At 50.1% G+C, this 13,171-nt stretch overlaps 4 non-coding genes and 7 pseudogenes across 4 annotated transcripts; 4 read left to right on the forward strand and 7 right to left on the reverse strand.

Moving 5' to 3' along the window:
• Nucleotides 1–253: 253 nt before the first annotated feature.
• LOC137328830 (U2 spliceosomal RNA) lies at nt 254–458 on the reverse strand (annotated as a pseudogene).
• Nucleotides 459–1,689: 1,231 nt separating this feature from the next.
• On the forward strand, nt 1,690–1,855 carry LOC137328339 (U1 spliceosomal RNA). Its single transcript, XR_010964779.1, has one exon. It is a non-coding gene; the product is annotated as a U1 spliceosomal RNA (small nuclear RNA).
• A 914-nt stretch (nt 1,856–2,769) lies between these two features.
• On the reverse strand, nt 2,770–2,898 carry LOC137330409 (U2 spliceosomal RNA; annotated as a pseudogene).
• An 844-nt stretch (nt 2,899–3,742) lies between these two features.
• Nucleotides 3,743–3,947, reverse strand: LOC137328831 (U2 spliceosomal RNA; annotated as a pseudogene).
• A 1,231-nt stretch (nt 3,948–5,178) lies between these two features.
• Nucleotides 5,179–5,344, forward strand: LOC137328350 (U1 spliceosomal RNA). Its single transcript, XR_010964781.1, has one exon. It is a non-coding gene; the product is annotated as a U1 spliceosomal RNA (small nuclear RNA).
• A 916-nt stretch (nt 5,345–6,260) lies between these two features.
• Nucleotides 6,261–6,389, reverse strand: LOC137330410 (U2 spliceosomal RNA; annotated as a pseudogene).
• Nucleotides 6,390–7,233: 844 nt separating this feature from the next.
• Nucleotides 7,234–7,438, reverse strand: LOC137328832 (U2 spliceosomal RNA; annotated as a pseudogene).
• Nucleotides 7,439–8,669: 1,231 nt separating this feature from the next.
• Nucleotides 8,670–8,835, forward strand: LOC137328362 (U1 spliceosomal RNA). Its single transcript, XR_010964782.1, has one exon. It is a non-coding gene; the product is annotated as a U1 spliceosomal RNA (small nuclear RNA).
• A 916-nt stretch (nt 8,836–9,751) lies between these two features.
• LOC137330411 (U2 spliceosomal RNA) lies at nt 9,752–9,880 on the reverse strand (annotated as a pseudogene).
• Nucleotides 9,881–10,724: 844 nt separating this feature from the next.
• On the reverse strand, nt 10,725–10,929 carry LOC137328833 (U2 spliceosomal RNA; annotated as a pseudogene).
• A 1,231-nt stretch (nt 10,930–12,160) lies between these two features.
• On the forward strand, nt 12,161–12,326 carry LOC137328373 (U1 spliceosomal RNA). The gene has a single exon (XR_010964783.1). It is a non-coding gene; the product is annotated as a U1 spliceosomal RNA (small nuclear RNA).
• The last annotated feature ends 845 nt before the right edge of the window (nt 12,327–13,171 follow it).

A 13,171-nucleotide genomic window follows, 5' to 3' on the forward strand; every position in this document is an offset into this window, starting at 1 on the left:
AATGTTTCAGGTCAGGAGACCAAGTCTGTGGAAGGTGGCACGTCCCAATACACAGGCTTGCAGCTTCCTGAAAAGTGACCTGAGACTGACGTCTTTCCCTCCAAGGTAAAACTGCAAGAGGGAAAAGGAAGAAAGGGAATGGCACTCATCCATCCCAGGAGTAAACAAGAAAACCACAGTTGCAATATCTCAGCATTCTGAGTAATAATACAGGCTCCAAAAATCCGTTCAGCATTTTGAATATCTCCCCACAGGGAGGTGCACCGTTGCCAGAGACACTGTAATACTGGGTCGATGCGTGGAGTGGACGGAGCAAGCTCTTGTTCCATCTCCCTGTTCCAAAAATCAATTTAATATTTGGTCCCCAGATAGGGGACATATCAGATATTAAACTGATAAGAACAGAAACTTTTTTTTTTTTTTTCTGACACTCTGGGGTGCCTTATTGCCTTACAGATTCATTCCAGATTCCTTGCAGTGACATTACATCAAGCCAAAGCTCTACAAGCCAAAGCTCTACACTCTGCCCGAGGGGATTTCTCCCTGACTGCATCCCCCCGGCATACAATGGCAGGAAGGCTCCAAATGGTTGCCTTCCCCCACTTGACCACTTGATCTTCGCCAAAAGGCCGAGAAGCGATAACGCGCTCGATGCGAATTGATCTCCGCTCCTGTTTTCCCTCCCTCTTTGGTCTCTGGCTGACTGTGTCTAAAGCAGTCTGGAAGCACTGCCGTTCTCTCCCACTCTGGGCACATTTTTGCCACCGTTTCTAATTGCAACAGTGGATCAGTTTAAAGAAGTTGCCGTTTTTTCCTTTCTTGCTAGGATTGCTTGACAGATTGGTAAATTTGCCAGTCGGCCACCGATCAGATGGGAGAAGGTGGCGTCTCAACGGACCTCCGTCAGTCAGTCTCAGTCACTAACTCACTGCCGTGGAAGGAAACCGCTTTAAAGAAAACTAGTGACGTGACGTGACGTGTCTCACAGCGAGTGAGTGAGATTGCAACGGCCAATTGAGAAAGAGGTGAGGTGCTGACAATCAGCAGCTCGTGTTTAAACGTTCATTCCACAGCAGGCAAGACCAATCAAAAGAAAATACTGCAGATGCTGGCTGGGCTGGCTGGGCTGGCTGGCTGGAAATGGGAAATAAAAACACAAGACGTGTTAAAGGCTGGTTAAACTGTCGAAAGAAACAAGGCGTTAATGTTTCAGAAGTGCCTATTGAAAGGTGTCTCTCAAGCTGCTCCCTGACTGGGCCCTGTCCATTGTCACGTTAATCCCAGGGCGGGGCGGGACTGCTTTGACCAGGAGACCTGTTTTCTGGGACGCAGGTGTGACATTCCAGGGAGTGCACCTGCTTTGTGCTGATTCGAAACGACCACGACAACGGCAACTTGCAGTTCTATATTACCACGACAACGCGCGTGTATATATTGCTACAGCAACAACTGGAGGCGGGACATTTCCCTTGAAGGGCGACATGCAAACAACCATCGCCGGCACCGCATCGCTGCAGTATTTTCTCCCAGAGTGTATCATCGGATATACGGTACGATATTTGAGCGGAATTAATCTCTCAGAGCATCAGCACGTTGCGAGCGAAGGGACGTTTTGATTCTTAAAACCTGCCCTTGCAATCGTAAAAGGTAGCGAATGCTGTCTAGTGGCAGTGTGTGGCGACCCAAGGCATACTTACCTGGCAGGGGAGAATCTGTGATCCCGAAGGCGGATCTCCCAGGATGAGGCTAGCCCATTGCACTTGGGGTGTGCGCTGACGCCTGCGATGTCCCCAAATGCGGGATACTCGACTGCAAAATTTGTGGTAGTGGGGGACTGCGTTCGCGCTCTCCCCTGCATCGAAACGAAAAGTTAGATTGTCGACCCCGCGGTCCACCAATCGGATGGGTGACGGTGTTGTGTGTGTGTGTGTGTGTGTGTGTGTGTGTACGTATGTCAGTCAGTCTCTCACTCAGAGCTGCTGTGGAAGGAAACCTTTTTAAAAAGAACTTGCATATCGAAAGAAAGATGTGTCTCAAGCTGCCGGGGCCCTGTCCATTGTCACGTTAATGGCTGGACTGCTTTGACCAGGAGACCTGTTTCCTGGGTCGGAGGTGTGAGATTCCAGGGGACCTGCTTTGTGCTGATTTCCAATGGCCGTCCCTCCCTCCCTCCCCCCAGGCCTTCCTTCTGAACACCTTTGTCGTTTTATCGAGGGCCAGAAGCCTGCCTGTGAAAGGGAAGGATCAGCCGGTCGGCCCCCTGCTGGTCGCTGCTGCTCGTGGAGCAGGCGTGCGTGTCCTCAGCCTCTTGGACAGGTTCCTCAGGCGGTTCCCAGGTGGCCCAGTGGTCGAGGACGCAACCTTTTAAATCGTTGAGACCCGGGTTCCAATCCCGGTCGGGGGGATGATTTTCTGGTGCAGATTAATTGGCACCACTCAAAGAAAGTCTCCCCTCCTGAGCGCAATGCTCCACCCTCACCACCACTGCCTTTTCCTCACCGAGACAAACAGACAGTCCGTCCAGTCCAGGAGCGCAGTTTTCATTTGTACTCAGACCCTGCTTGTTTAAAGTTAAGTTATTTTGCAGTTTGAATTATAATCGCTGCCTGCGTGCGAGCGAACGAGCGGCACTCAGCCCAGGAGAAGAAAAGAATACCACTGAGCTGAGAAAGTAAGTGCAATATATCAGCTTTATTCTCAGTCATAATACGTACACACGGACAGAGACGCTGGGAAAGAGCTGTTTTTCCTTTTGAATATCTCCCCACAGGGAGGTGCACCGTTGCCAGAGACACTGCAATACTGGGTCGATGCGTGGAGTGGACGGAGCCAAGCCCCTATTCCATCTCCCTGTTGCAAAATTCAATTTAATATTCGGTCCCAAAGCCGAGAAGCGATAACCTCCTGAATAGACGTTTGCCATTTGACTGAGTGTGAAAAGACTGAGTGTCAAAGTGGAAATGGCAACTCAAGCCCTCTGCTGGTGACACTGCTGCTACTGTAGGGAGCCATGTGTTCAGCCTTCTGTATATGTTTGCAGGGGATTGAGGGCAACTCCCCTGATGGTCTAGTGGTTAGGACGCAACATTTAAAACTCGTTGAGACCCGGGTTCGAATCCTGGTCAGGGGATGATTTTCTGGTGCAGATTAATTGGCACCGTTCAAGAAAATCTCCCATCCTGAGCGCAATGCTCCACCCAAACCAGTGCCTTTTACTCACCTTAACACTCAGTTAGCAGCACAGTTTGATCTCACAGCTTCCAATGTGGCCATTCACAGTGCACTCCCTCCAAACACACACGCACTGTCTGCTCGCATTTTTAAAGTCAGCAACGTGAAGTTATTTCGCCTCTCGCTTGTGGCAGTTTAAACGTTAACATTGTGTCTCTCTCGCGCTCTCTGTTTCGGGAAATGTCTGACTTGGAAACAATTAATTCTGGAACTGCCAGTTTAAAACTGCAGTAATTTTTCACACAACAACTGGAGTTAAATGTTTCAGGTCAGGAGACCAAGTCTGTGGAAGGTGGCACGTCCCAATACACAGGCTTGCAGCTTCCTGAAAAGTGACCTGAGACTGACGTCTTTCCCTCCAAGGTAAAACTGCAAGAGGGAAAAGGAAGAAAGGGAATGGCACTCATCCATCCCAGGAGTAAACAAGAAAACCACAGTTGCAATATCTCAGCATTCTGAGTAATAATACAGGCTCCAAAAATCCGTTCAGCATTTTGAATATCTCCCCACAGGGAGGTGCACCGTTGCCAGAGACACTGTAATACTGGGTCGATGCGTGGAGTGGACGGAGCAAGCTCTTGTTCCATCTCCCTGTTCCAAAAATCAATTTAATATTTGGTCCCCAGATAGGGGACATATCAGATATTAAACTGATAAGAACAGAAACTTTTTTTTTTTTTTTCTGACACTCTGGGGTGCCTTATTGCCTTACAGATTCATTCCAGATTCCTTGCAGTGACATTACATCAAGCCAAAGCTCTACAAGCCAAAGCTCTACACTCTGCCCGAGGGGATTTCTCCCTGACTGCATCCCCCCGGCATACAATGGCAGGAAGGCTCCAAATGGTTGCCTTCCCCCACTTGACCACTTGATCTTCGCCAAAAGGCCGAGAAGCGATAACGCGCTCGATGCGAATTGATCTCCGCTCCTGTTTTCCCTCCCTCTTTGGTCTCTGGCTGACTGTGTCTAAAGCAGTCTGGAAGCACTGCCGTTCTCTCCCACTCTGGGCACATTTTTGCCACCGTTTCTAATTGCAACAGTGGATCAGTTTAAAGAAGTTGCCGTTTTTTCCTTTCTTGCTAGGATTGCTTGACAGATTGGTAAATTTGCCAGTCGGCCACCGATCAGATGGGAGAAGGTGGCGTCTCAACGGACCTCCGTCAGTCAGTCTCAGTCACTAACTCACTGCCGTGGAAGGAAACCGCTTTAAAGAAAACTAGTGACGTGACGTGACGTGTCTCACAGCGAGTGAGTGAGATTGCAACGGCCAATTGAGAAAGAGGTGAGGTGCTGACAATCAGCAGCTCGTGTTTAAACGTTCATTCCACAGCAGGCAAGACCAATCAAAAGAAAATACTGCAGATGCTGGCTGGGCTGGCTGGGCTGGCTGGCTGGAAATGGGAAATAAAAACACAAGACGTGTTAAAGGCTGGTTAAACTGTCGAAAGAAACAAGGCGTTAATGTTTCAGAAGTGCCTATTGAAAGGTGTCTCTCAAGCTGCTCCCTGACTGGGCCCTGTCCATTGTCACGTTAATCCCAGGGCGGGGCGGGACTGCTTTGACCAGGAGACCTGTTTTCTGGGACGCAGGTGTGACATTCCAGGGAGTGCACCTGCTTTGTGCTGATTCGAAACGACCACGACAACGGCAACTTGCAGTTCTATATTACCACGACAACGCGCGTGTATATATTGCTACAGCAACAACTGGAGGCGGGACATTTCCCTTGAAGGGCGACATGCAAACAACCATCGCCGGCACCGCATCGCTGCAGTATTTTCTCCCAGAGTGTATCATCGGATATACGGTACGATATTTGAGCGGAATTAATCTCTCAGAGCATCAGCACGTTGCGAGCGAAGGGACGTTTTGATTCTTAAAACCTGCCCTTGCAATCGTAAAAGGTAGCGAATGCTGTCTAGTGGCAGTGTGTGGCGACCCAAGGCATACTTACCTGGCAGGGGAGAATCTGTGATCCCGAAGGCGGATCTCCCAGGATGAGGCTAGCCCATTGCACTTGGGGTGTGCGCTGACGCCTGCGATGTCCCCAAATGCGGGATACTCGACTGCAAAATTTGTGGTAGTGGGGGACTGCGTTCGCGCTCTCCCCTGCATCGAAACGAAAAGTTAGATTGTCGACCCCGCGGTCCACCAATCGGATGGGTGACGGTGTTGTGTGTGTGTGTGTGTGTGTGTGTGTGTGTGTACGTATGTCAGTCAGTCTCTCACTCAGAGCTGCTGTGGAAGGAAACCTTTTTAAAAAGAACTTGCATATCGAAAGAAAGATGTGTCTCAAGCTGCCGGGGCCCTGTCCATTGTCACGTTAATGGCTGGACTGCTTTGACCAGGAGACCTGTTTCCTGGGTCGGAGGTGTGAGATTCCAGGGGACCTGCTTTGTGCTGATTTCCAATGGCCGTCCCTCCCTCCCTCCCCCCAGGCCTTCCTTCTGAACACCTTTGTCGTTTTATCGAGGGCCAGAAGCCTGCCTGTGAAAGGGAAGGATCAGCCGGTCGGCCCCCTGCTGGTCGCTGCTGCTCGTGGAGCAGGCGTGCGTGTCCTCAGCCTCTTGGACAGGTTCCTCAGGCGGTTCCCAGGTGGCCCAGTGGTCGAGGACGCAACCTTTTAAATCGTTGAGACCCGGGTTCCAATCCCGGTCGGGGGGATGATTTTCTGGTGCAGATTAATTGGCACCACTCAAAGAAAGTCTCCCCTCCTGAGCGCAATGCTCCACCCTCACCACCACTGCCTTTTCCTCACCGAGACAAACAGACAGTCCGTCCAGTCCAGGAGCGCAGTTTTCATTTGTACTCAGACCCTGCTTGTTTAAAGTTAAGTTATTTTGCAGTTTGAATTATAATCGCTGCCTGCGTGCGAGCGAACGAGCGGCACTCAGCCCAGGAGAAGAAAAGAATACCACTGAGCTGAGAAAGTAAGTGCAATATATCAGCTTTATTCTCAGTCATAATACGTACACACGGACAGAGACGCTGGGAAAGAGCTGTTTTTCCTTTTGAATATCTCCCCACAGGGAGGTGCACCGTTGCCAGAGACACTGCAATACTGGGTCGATGCGTGGAGTGGACGGAGCCAAGCCCCTATTCCATCTCCCTGTTGCAAAATTCAATTTAATATTCGGTCCCAAAGCCGAGAAGCGATAACCTCCTGAATAGACGTTTGCCATTTGACTGAGTGTGAAAAGACTGAGTGTCAAAGTGGAAATGGCAACTCAAGCCCTCTGCTGGTGACACTGCTGCTACTGTAGGGAGCCATGTGTTCAGCCTTCTGTATATGTTTGCAGGGGATTGAGGGCAACTCCCCTGATGGTCTAGTGGTTAGGACGCAACATTTAAAACTCGTTGAGACCCGGGTTCGAATCCTGGTCAGGGGATGATTTTCTGGTGCAGATTAATTGGCACCGTTCAAGAAAATCTCCCATCCTGAGCGCAATGCTCCACCCAAACCAGTGCCTTTTACTCACCTTAACACTCAGTTAGCAGCACAGTTTGATCTCACAGCTTCCAATGTGGCCATTCACAGTGCACTCCCTCCAAACACACACGCACTGTCTGCTCGCATTTTTAAAGTCAGCAACGTGAAGTTATTTCGCCTCTCGCTTGTGGCAGTTTAAACGTTAACATTGTGTCTCTCTCGCGCTCTCTGTTTCGGGAAATGTCTGACTTGGAAACAATTAATTCTGGAACTGCCAGTTTAAAACTGCAGTAATTTTTCACACAACAACTGGAGTTAAATGTTTCAGGTCAGGAGACCAAGTCTGTGGAAGGTGGCACGTCCCAATACACAGGCTTGCAGCTTCCTGAAAAGTGACCTGAGACTGACGTCTTTCCCTCCAAGGTAAAACTGCAAGAGGGAAAAGGAAGAAAGGGAATGGCACTCATCCATCCCAGGAGTAAACAAGAAAACCACAGTTGCAATATCTCAGCATTCTGAGTAATAATACAGGCTCCAAAAATCCGTTCAGCATTTTGAATATCTCCCCACAGGGAGGTGCACCGTTGCCAGAGACACTGTAATACTGGGTCGATGCGTGGAGTGGACGGAGCAAGCTCTTGTTCCATCTCCCTGTTCCAAAAATCAATTTAATATTTGGTCCCCAGATAGGGGACATATCAGATATTAAACTGATAAGAACAGAAACTTTTTTTTTTTTTTTCTGACACTCTGGGGTGCCTTATTGCCTTACAGATTCATTCCAGATTCCTTGCAGTGACATTACATCAAGCCAAAGCTCTACAAGCCAAAGCTCTACACTCTGCCCGAGGGGATTTCTCCCTGACTGCATCCCCCCGGCATACAATGGCAGGAAGGCTCCAAATGGTTGCCTTCCCCCACTTGACCACTTGATCTTCGCCAAAAGGCCGAGAAGCGATAACGCGCTCGATGCGAATTGATCTCCGCTCCTGTTTTCCCTCCCTCTTTGGTCTCTGGCTGACTGTGTCTAAAGCAGTCTGGAAGCACTGCCGTTCTCTCCCACTCTGGGCACATTTTTGCCACCGTTTCTAATTGCAACAGTGGATCAGTTTAAAGAAGTTGCCGTTTTTTCCTTTCTTGCTAGGATTGCTTGACAGATTGGTAAATTTGCCAGTCGGCCACCGATCAGATGGGAGAAGGTGGCGTCTCAACGGACCTCCGTCAGTCAGTCTCAGTCACTAACTCACTGCCGTGGAAGGAAACCGCTTTAAAGAAAACTAGTGACGTGACGTGACGTGTCTCACAGCGAGTGAGTGAGATTGCAACGGCCAATTGAGAAAGAGGTGAGGTGCTGACAATCAGCAGCTCGTGTTTAAACGTTCATTCCACAGCAGGCAAGACCAATCAAAAGAAAATACTGCAGATGCTGGCTGGGCTGGCTGGGCTGGCTGGCTGGAAATGGGAAATAAAAACACAAGACGTGTTAAAGGCTGGTTAAACTGTCGAAAGAAACAAGGCGTTAATGTTTCAGAAGTGCCTATTGAAAGGTGTCTCTCAAGCTGCTCCCTGACTGGGCCCTGTCCATTGTCACGTTAATCCCAGGGCGGGGCGGGACTGCTTTGACCAGGAGACCTGTTTTCTGGGACGCAGGTGTGACATTCCAGGGAGTGCACCTGCTTTGTGCTGATTCGAAACGACCACGACAACGGCAACTTGCAGTTCTATATTACCACGACAACGCGCGTGTATATATTGCTACAGCAACAACTGGAGGCGGGACATTTCCCTTGAAGGGCGACATGCAAACAACCATCGCCGGCACCGCATCGCTGCAGTATTTTCTCCCAGAGTGTATCATCGGATATACGGTACGATATTTGAGCGGAATTAATCTCTCAGAGCATCAGCACGTTGCGAGCGAAGGGACGTTTTGATTCTTAAAACCTGCCCTTGCAATCGTAAAAGGTAGCGAATGCTGTCTAGTGGCAGTGTGTGGCGACCCAAGGCATACTTACCTGGCAGGGGAGAATCTGTGATCCCGAAGGCGGATCTCCCAGGATGAGGCTAGCCCATTGCACTTGGGGTGTGCGCTGACGCCTGCGATGTCCCCAAATGCGGGATACTCGACTGCAAAATTTGTGGTAGTGGGGGACTGCGTTCGCGCTCTCCCCTGCATCGAAACGAAAAGTTAGATTGTCGACCCCGCGGTCCACCAATCGGATGGGTGACGGTGTTGTGTGTGTGTGTGTGTGTGTGTGTGTGTGTGTACGTATGTCAGTCAGTCTCTCACTCAGAGCTGCTGTGGAAGGAAACCTTTTTAAAAAGAACTTGCATATCGAAAGAAAGATGTGTCTCAAGCTGCCGGGGCCCTGTCCATTGTCACGTTAATGGCTGGACTGCTTTGACCAGGAGACCTGTTTCCTGGGTCGGAGGTGTGAGATTCCAGGGGACCTGCTTTGTGCTGATTTCCAATGGCCGTCCCTCCCTCCCTCCCCCCAGGCCTTCCTTCTGAACACCTTTGTCGTTTTATCGAGGGCCAGAAGCCTGCCTGTGAAAGGGAAGGATCAGCCGGTCGGCCCCCTGCTGGTCGCTGCTGCTCGTGGAGCAGGCGTGCGTGTCCTCAGCCTCTTGGACAGGTTCCTCAGGCGGTTCCCAGGTGGCCCAGTGGTCGAGGACGCAACCTTTTAAATCGTTGAGACCCGGGTTCCAATCCCGGTCGGGGGGATGATTTTCTGGTGCAGATTAATTGGCACCACTCAAAGAAAGTCTCCCCTCCTGAGCGCAATGCTCCACCCTCACCACCACTGCCTTTTCCTCACCGAGACAAACAGACAGTCCGTCCAGTCCAGGAGCGCAGTTTTCATTTGTACTCAGACCCTGCTTGTTTAAAGTTAAGTTATTTTGCAGTTTGAATTATAATCGCTGCCTGCGTGCGAGCGAACGAGCGGCACTCAGCCCAGGAGAAGAAAAGAATACCACTGAGCTGAGAAAGTAAGTGCAATATATCAGCTTTATTCTCAGTCATAATACGTACACACGGACAGAGACGCTGGGAAAGAGCTGTTTTTCCTTTTGAATATCTCCCCACAGGGAGGTGCACCGTTGCCAGAGACACTGCAATACTGGGTCGATGCGTGGAGTGGACGGAGCCAAGCCCCTATTCCATCTCCCTGTTGCAAAATTCAATTTAATATTCGGTCCCAAAGCCGAGAAGCGATAACCTCCTGAATAGACGTTTGCCATTTGACTGAGTGTGAAAAGACTGAGTGTCAAAGTGGAAATGGCAACTCAAGCCCTCTGCTGGTGACACTGCTGCTACTGTAGGGAGCCATGTGTTCAGCCTTCTGTATATGTTTGCAGGGGATTGAGGGCAACTCCCCTGATGGTCTAGTGGTTAGGACGCAACATTTAAAACTCGTTGAGACCCGGGTTCGAATCCTGGTCAGGGGATGATTTTCTGGTGCAGATTAATTGGCACCGTTCAAGAAAATCTCCCATCCTGAGCGCAATGCTCCACCCAAACCAGTGCCTTTTACTCACCTTAACACTCAGTTAGCAGCACAGTTTGATCTCACAGCTTCCAATGTGGCCATTCACAGTGCACTCCCTCCAAACACACACGCACTGTCTGCTCGCATTTTTAAAGTCAGCAACGTGAAGTTATTTCGCCTCTCGCTTGTGGCAGTTTAAACGTTAACATTGTGTCTCTCTCGCGCTCTCTGTTTCGGGAAATGTCTGACTTGGAAACAATTAATTCTGGAACTGCCAGTTTAAAACTGCAGTAATTTTTCACACAACAACTGGAGTTAAATGTTTCAGGTCAGGAGACCAAGTCTGTGGAAGGTGGCACGTCCCAATACACAGGCTTGCAGCTTCCTGAAAAGTGACCTGAGACTGACGTCTTTCCCTCCAAGGTAAAACTGCAAGAGGGAAAAGGAAGAAAGGGAATGGCACTCATCCATCCCAGGAGTAAACAAGAAAACCACAGTTGCAATATCTCAGCATTCTGAGTAATAATACAGGCTCCAAAAATCCGTTCAGCATTTTGAATATCTCCCCACAGGGAGGTGCACCGTTGCCAGAGACACTGTAATACTGGGTCGATGCGTGGAGTGGACGGAGCAAGCTCTTGTTCCATCTCCCTGTTCCAAAAATCAATTTAATATTTGGTCCCCAGATAGGGGACATATCAGATATTAAACTGATAAGAACAGAAACTTTTTTTTTTTTTTTCTGACACTCTGGGGTGCCTTATTGCCTTACAGATTCATTCCAGATTCCTTGCAGTGACATTACATCAAGCCAAAGCTCTACAAGCCAAAGCTCTACACTCTGCCCGAGGGGATTTCTCCCTGACTGCATCCCCCCGGCATACAATGGCAGGAAGGCTCCAAATGGTTGCCTTCCCCCACTTGACCACTTGATCTTCGCCAAAAGGCCGAGAAGCGATAACGCGCTCGATGCGAATTGATCTCCGCTCCTGTTTTCCCTCCCTCTTTGGTCTCTGGCTGACTGTGTCTAAAGCAGTCTGGAAGCACTGCCGTTCTCTCCCACTCTGGGCACATTTTTGCCACCGTTTCTAATTGCAACAGTGGATCAGTTTAAAGAAGTTGCCGTTTTTTCCTTTCTTGCTAGGATTGCTTGACAGATTGGTAAATTTGCCAGTCGGCCACCGATCAGATGGGAGAAGGTGGCGTCTCAACGGACCTCCGTCAGTCAGTCTCAGTCACTAACTCACTGCCGTGGAAGGAAACCGCTTTAAAGAAAACTAGTGACGTGACGTGACGTGTCTCACAGCGAGTGAGTGAGATTGCAACGGCCAATTGAGAAAGAGGTGAGGTGCTGACAATCAGCAGCTCGTGTTTAAACGTTCATTCCACAGCAGGCAAGACCAATCAAAAGAAAATACTGCAGATGCTGGCTGGGCTGGCTGGGCTGGCTGGCTGGAAATGGGAAATAAAAACACAAGACGTGTTAAAGGCTGGTTAAACTGTCGAAAGAAACAAGGCGTTAATGTTTCAGAAGTGCCTATTGAAAGGTGTCTCTCAAGCTGCTCCCTGACTGGGCCCTGTCCATTGTCACGTTAATCCCAGGGCGGGGCGGGACTGCTTTGACCAGGAGACCTGTTTTCTGGGACGCAGGTGTGACATTCCAGGGAGTGCACCTGCTTTGTGCTGATTCGAAACGACCACGACAACGGCAACTTGCAGTTCTATATTACCACGACAACGCGCGTGTATATATTGCTACAGCAACAACTGGAGGCGGGACATTTCCCTTGAAGGGCGACATGCAAACAACCATCGCCGGCACCGCATCGCTGCAGTATTTTCTCCCAGAGTGTATCATCGGATATACGGTACGATATTTGAGCGGAATTAATCTCTCAGAGCATCAGCACGTTGCGAGCGAAGGGACGTTTTGATTCTTAAAACCTGCCCTTGCAATCGTAAAAGGTAGCGAATGCTGTCTAGTGGCAGTGTGTGGCGACCCAAGGCATACTTACCTGGCAGGGGAGAATCTGTGATCCCGAAGGCGGATCTCCCAGGATGAGGCTAGCCCATTGCACTTGGGGTGTGCGCTGACGCCTGCGATGTCCCCAAATGCGGGATACTCGACTGCAAAATTTGTGGTAGTGGGGGACTGCGTTCGCGCTCTCCCCTGCATCGAAACGAAAAGTTAGATTGTCGACCCCGCGGTCCACCAATCGGATGGGTGACGGTGTTGTGTGTGTGTGTGTGTGTGTGTGTGTGTGTGTGTACGTATGTCAGTCAGTCTCTCACTCAGAGCTGCTGTGGAAGGAAACCTTTTTAAAAAGAACTTGCATATCGAAAGAAAGATGTGTCTCAAGCTGCCGGGGCCCTGTCCATTGTCACGTTAATGGCTGGACTGCTTTGACCAGGAGACCTGTTTCCTGGGTCGGAGGTGTGAGATTCCAGGGGACCTGCTTTGTGCTGATTTCCAATGGCCGTCCCTCCCTCCCTCCCCCCAGGCCTTCCTTCTGAACACCTTTGTCGTTTTATCGAGGGCCAGAAGCCTGCCTGTGAAAGGGAAGGATCAGCCGGTCGGCCCCCTGCTGGTCGCTGCTGCTCGTGGAGCAGGCGTGCGTGTCCTCAGCCTCTTGGACAGGTTCCTCAGGCGGTTCCCAGGTGGCCCAGTGGTCGAGGACGCAACCTTTTAAATCGTTGAGACCCGGGTTCCAATCCCGGTCGGGGGGATGATTTTCTGGTGCAGATTAATTGGCACCACTCAAAGAAAGTCTCCCCTCCTGAGCGCAATGCTCCACCCTCACCACCACTGCCTTTTCCTCACCGAGACAAACAGACAGTCCGTCCAGTCCAGGAGCGCAGTTTTCATTTGTACTCAGACCCTGCTTGTTTAAAGTTAAGTTATTTTGCAGTTTGAATTATAATCGCTGCCTGCGTGCGAGCGAACGAGCGGCACTCAGCCCAGGAGAAGAAAAGAATACCACTGAGCTGAGAAAGTAAGTGCAATATATCAGCTTTATT

Source organism: Heptranchias perlo, chromosome 12 (genome assembly GCF_035084215.1).
Source record: "Heptranchias perlo isolate sHepPer1 chromosome 12, sHepPer1.hap1, whole genome shotgun sequence".
Classification (NCBI taxonomy): domain Eukaryota; kingdom Metazoa; phylum Chordata; class Chondrichthyes; order Hexanchiformes; family Hexanchidae; genus Heptranchias; species Heptranchias perlo.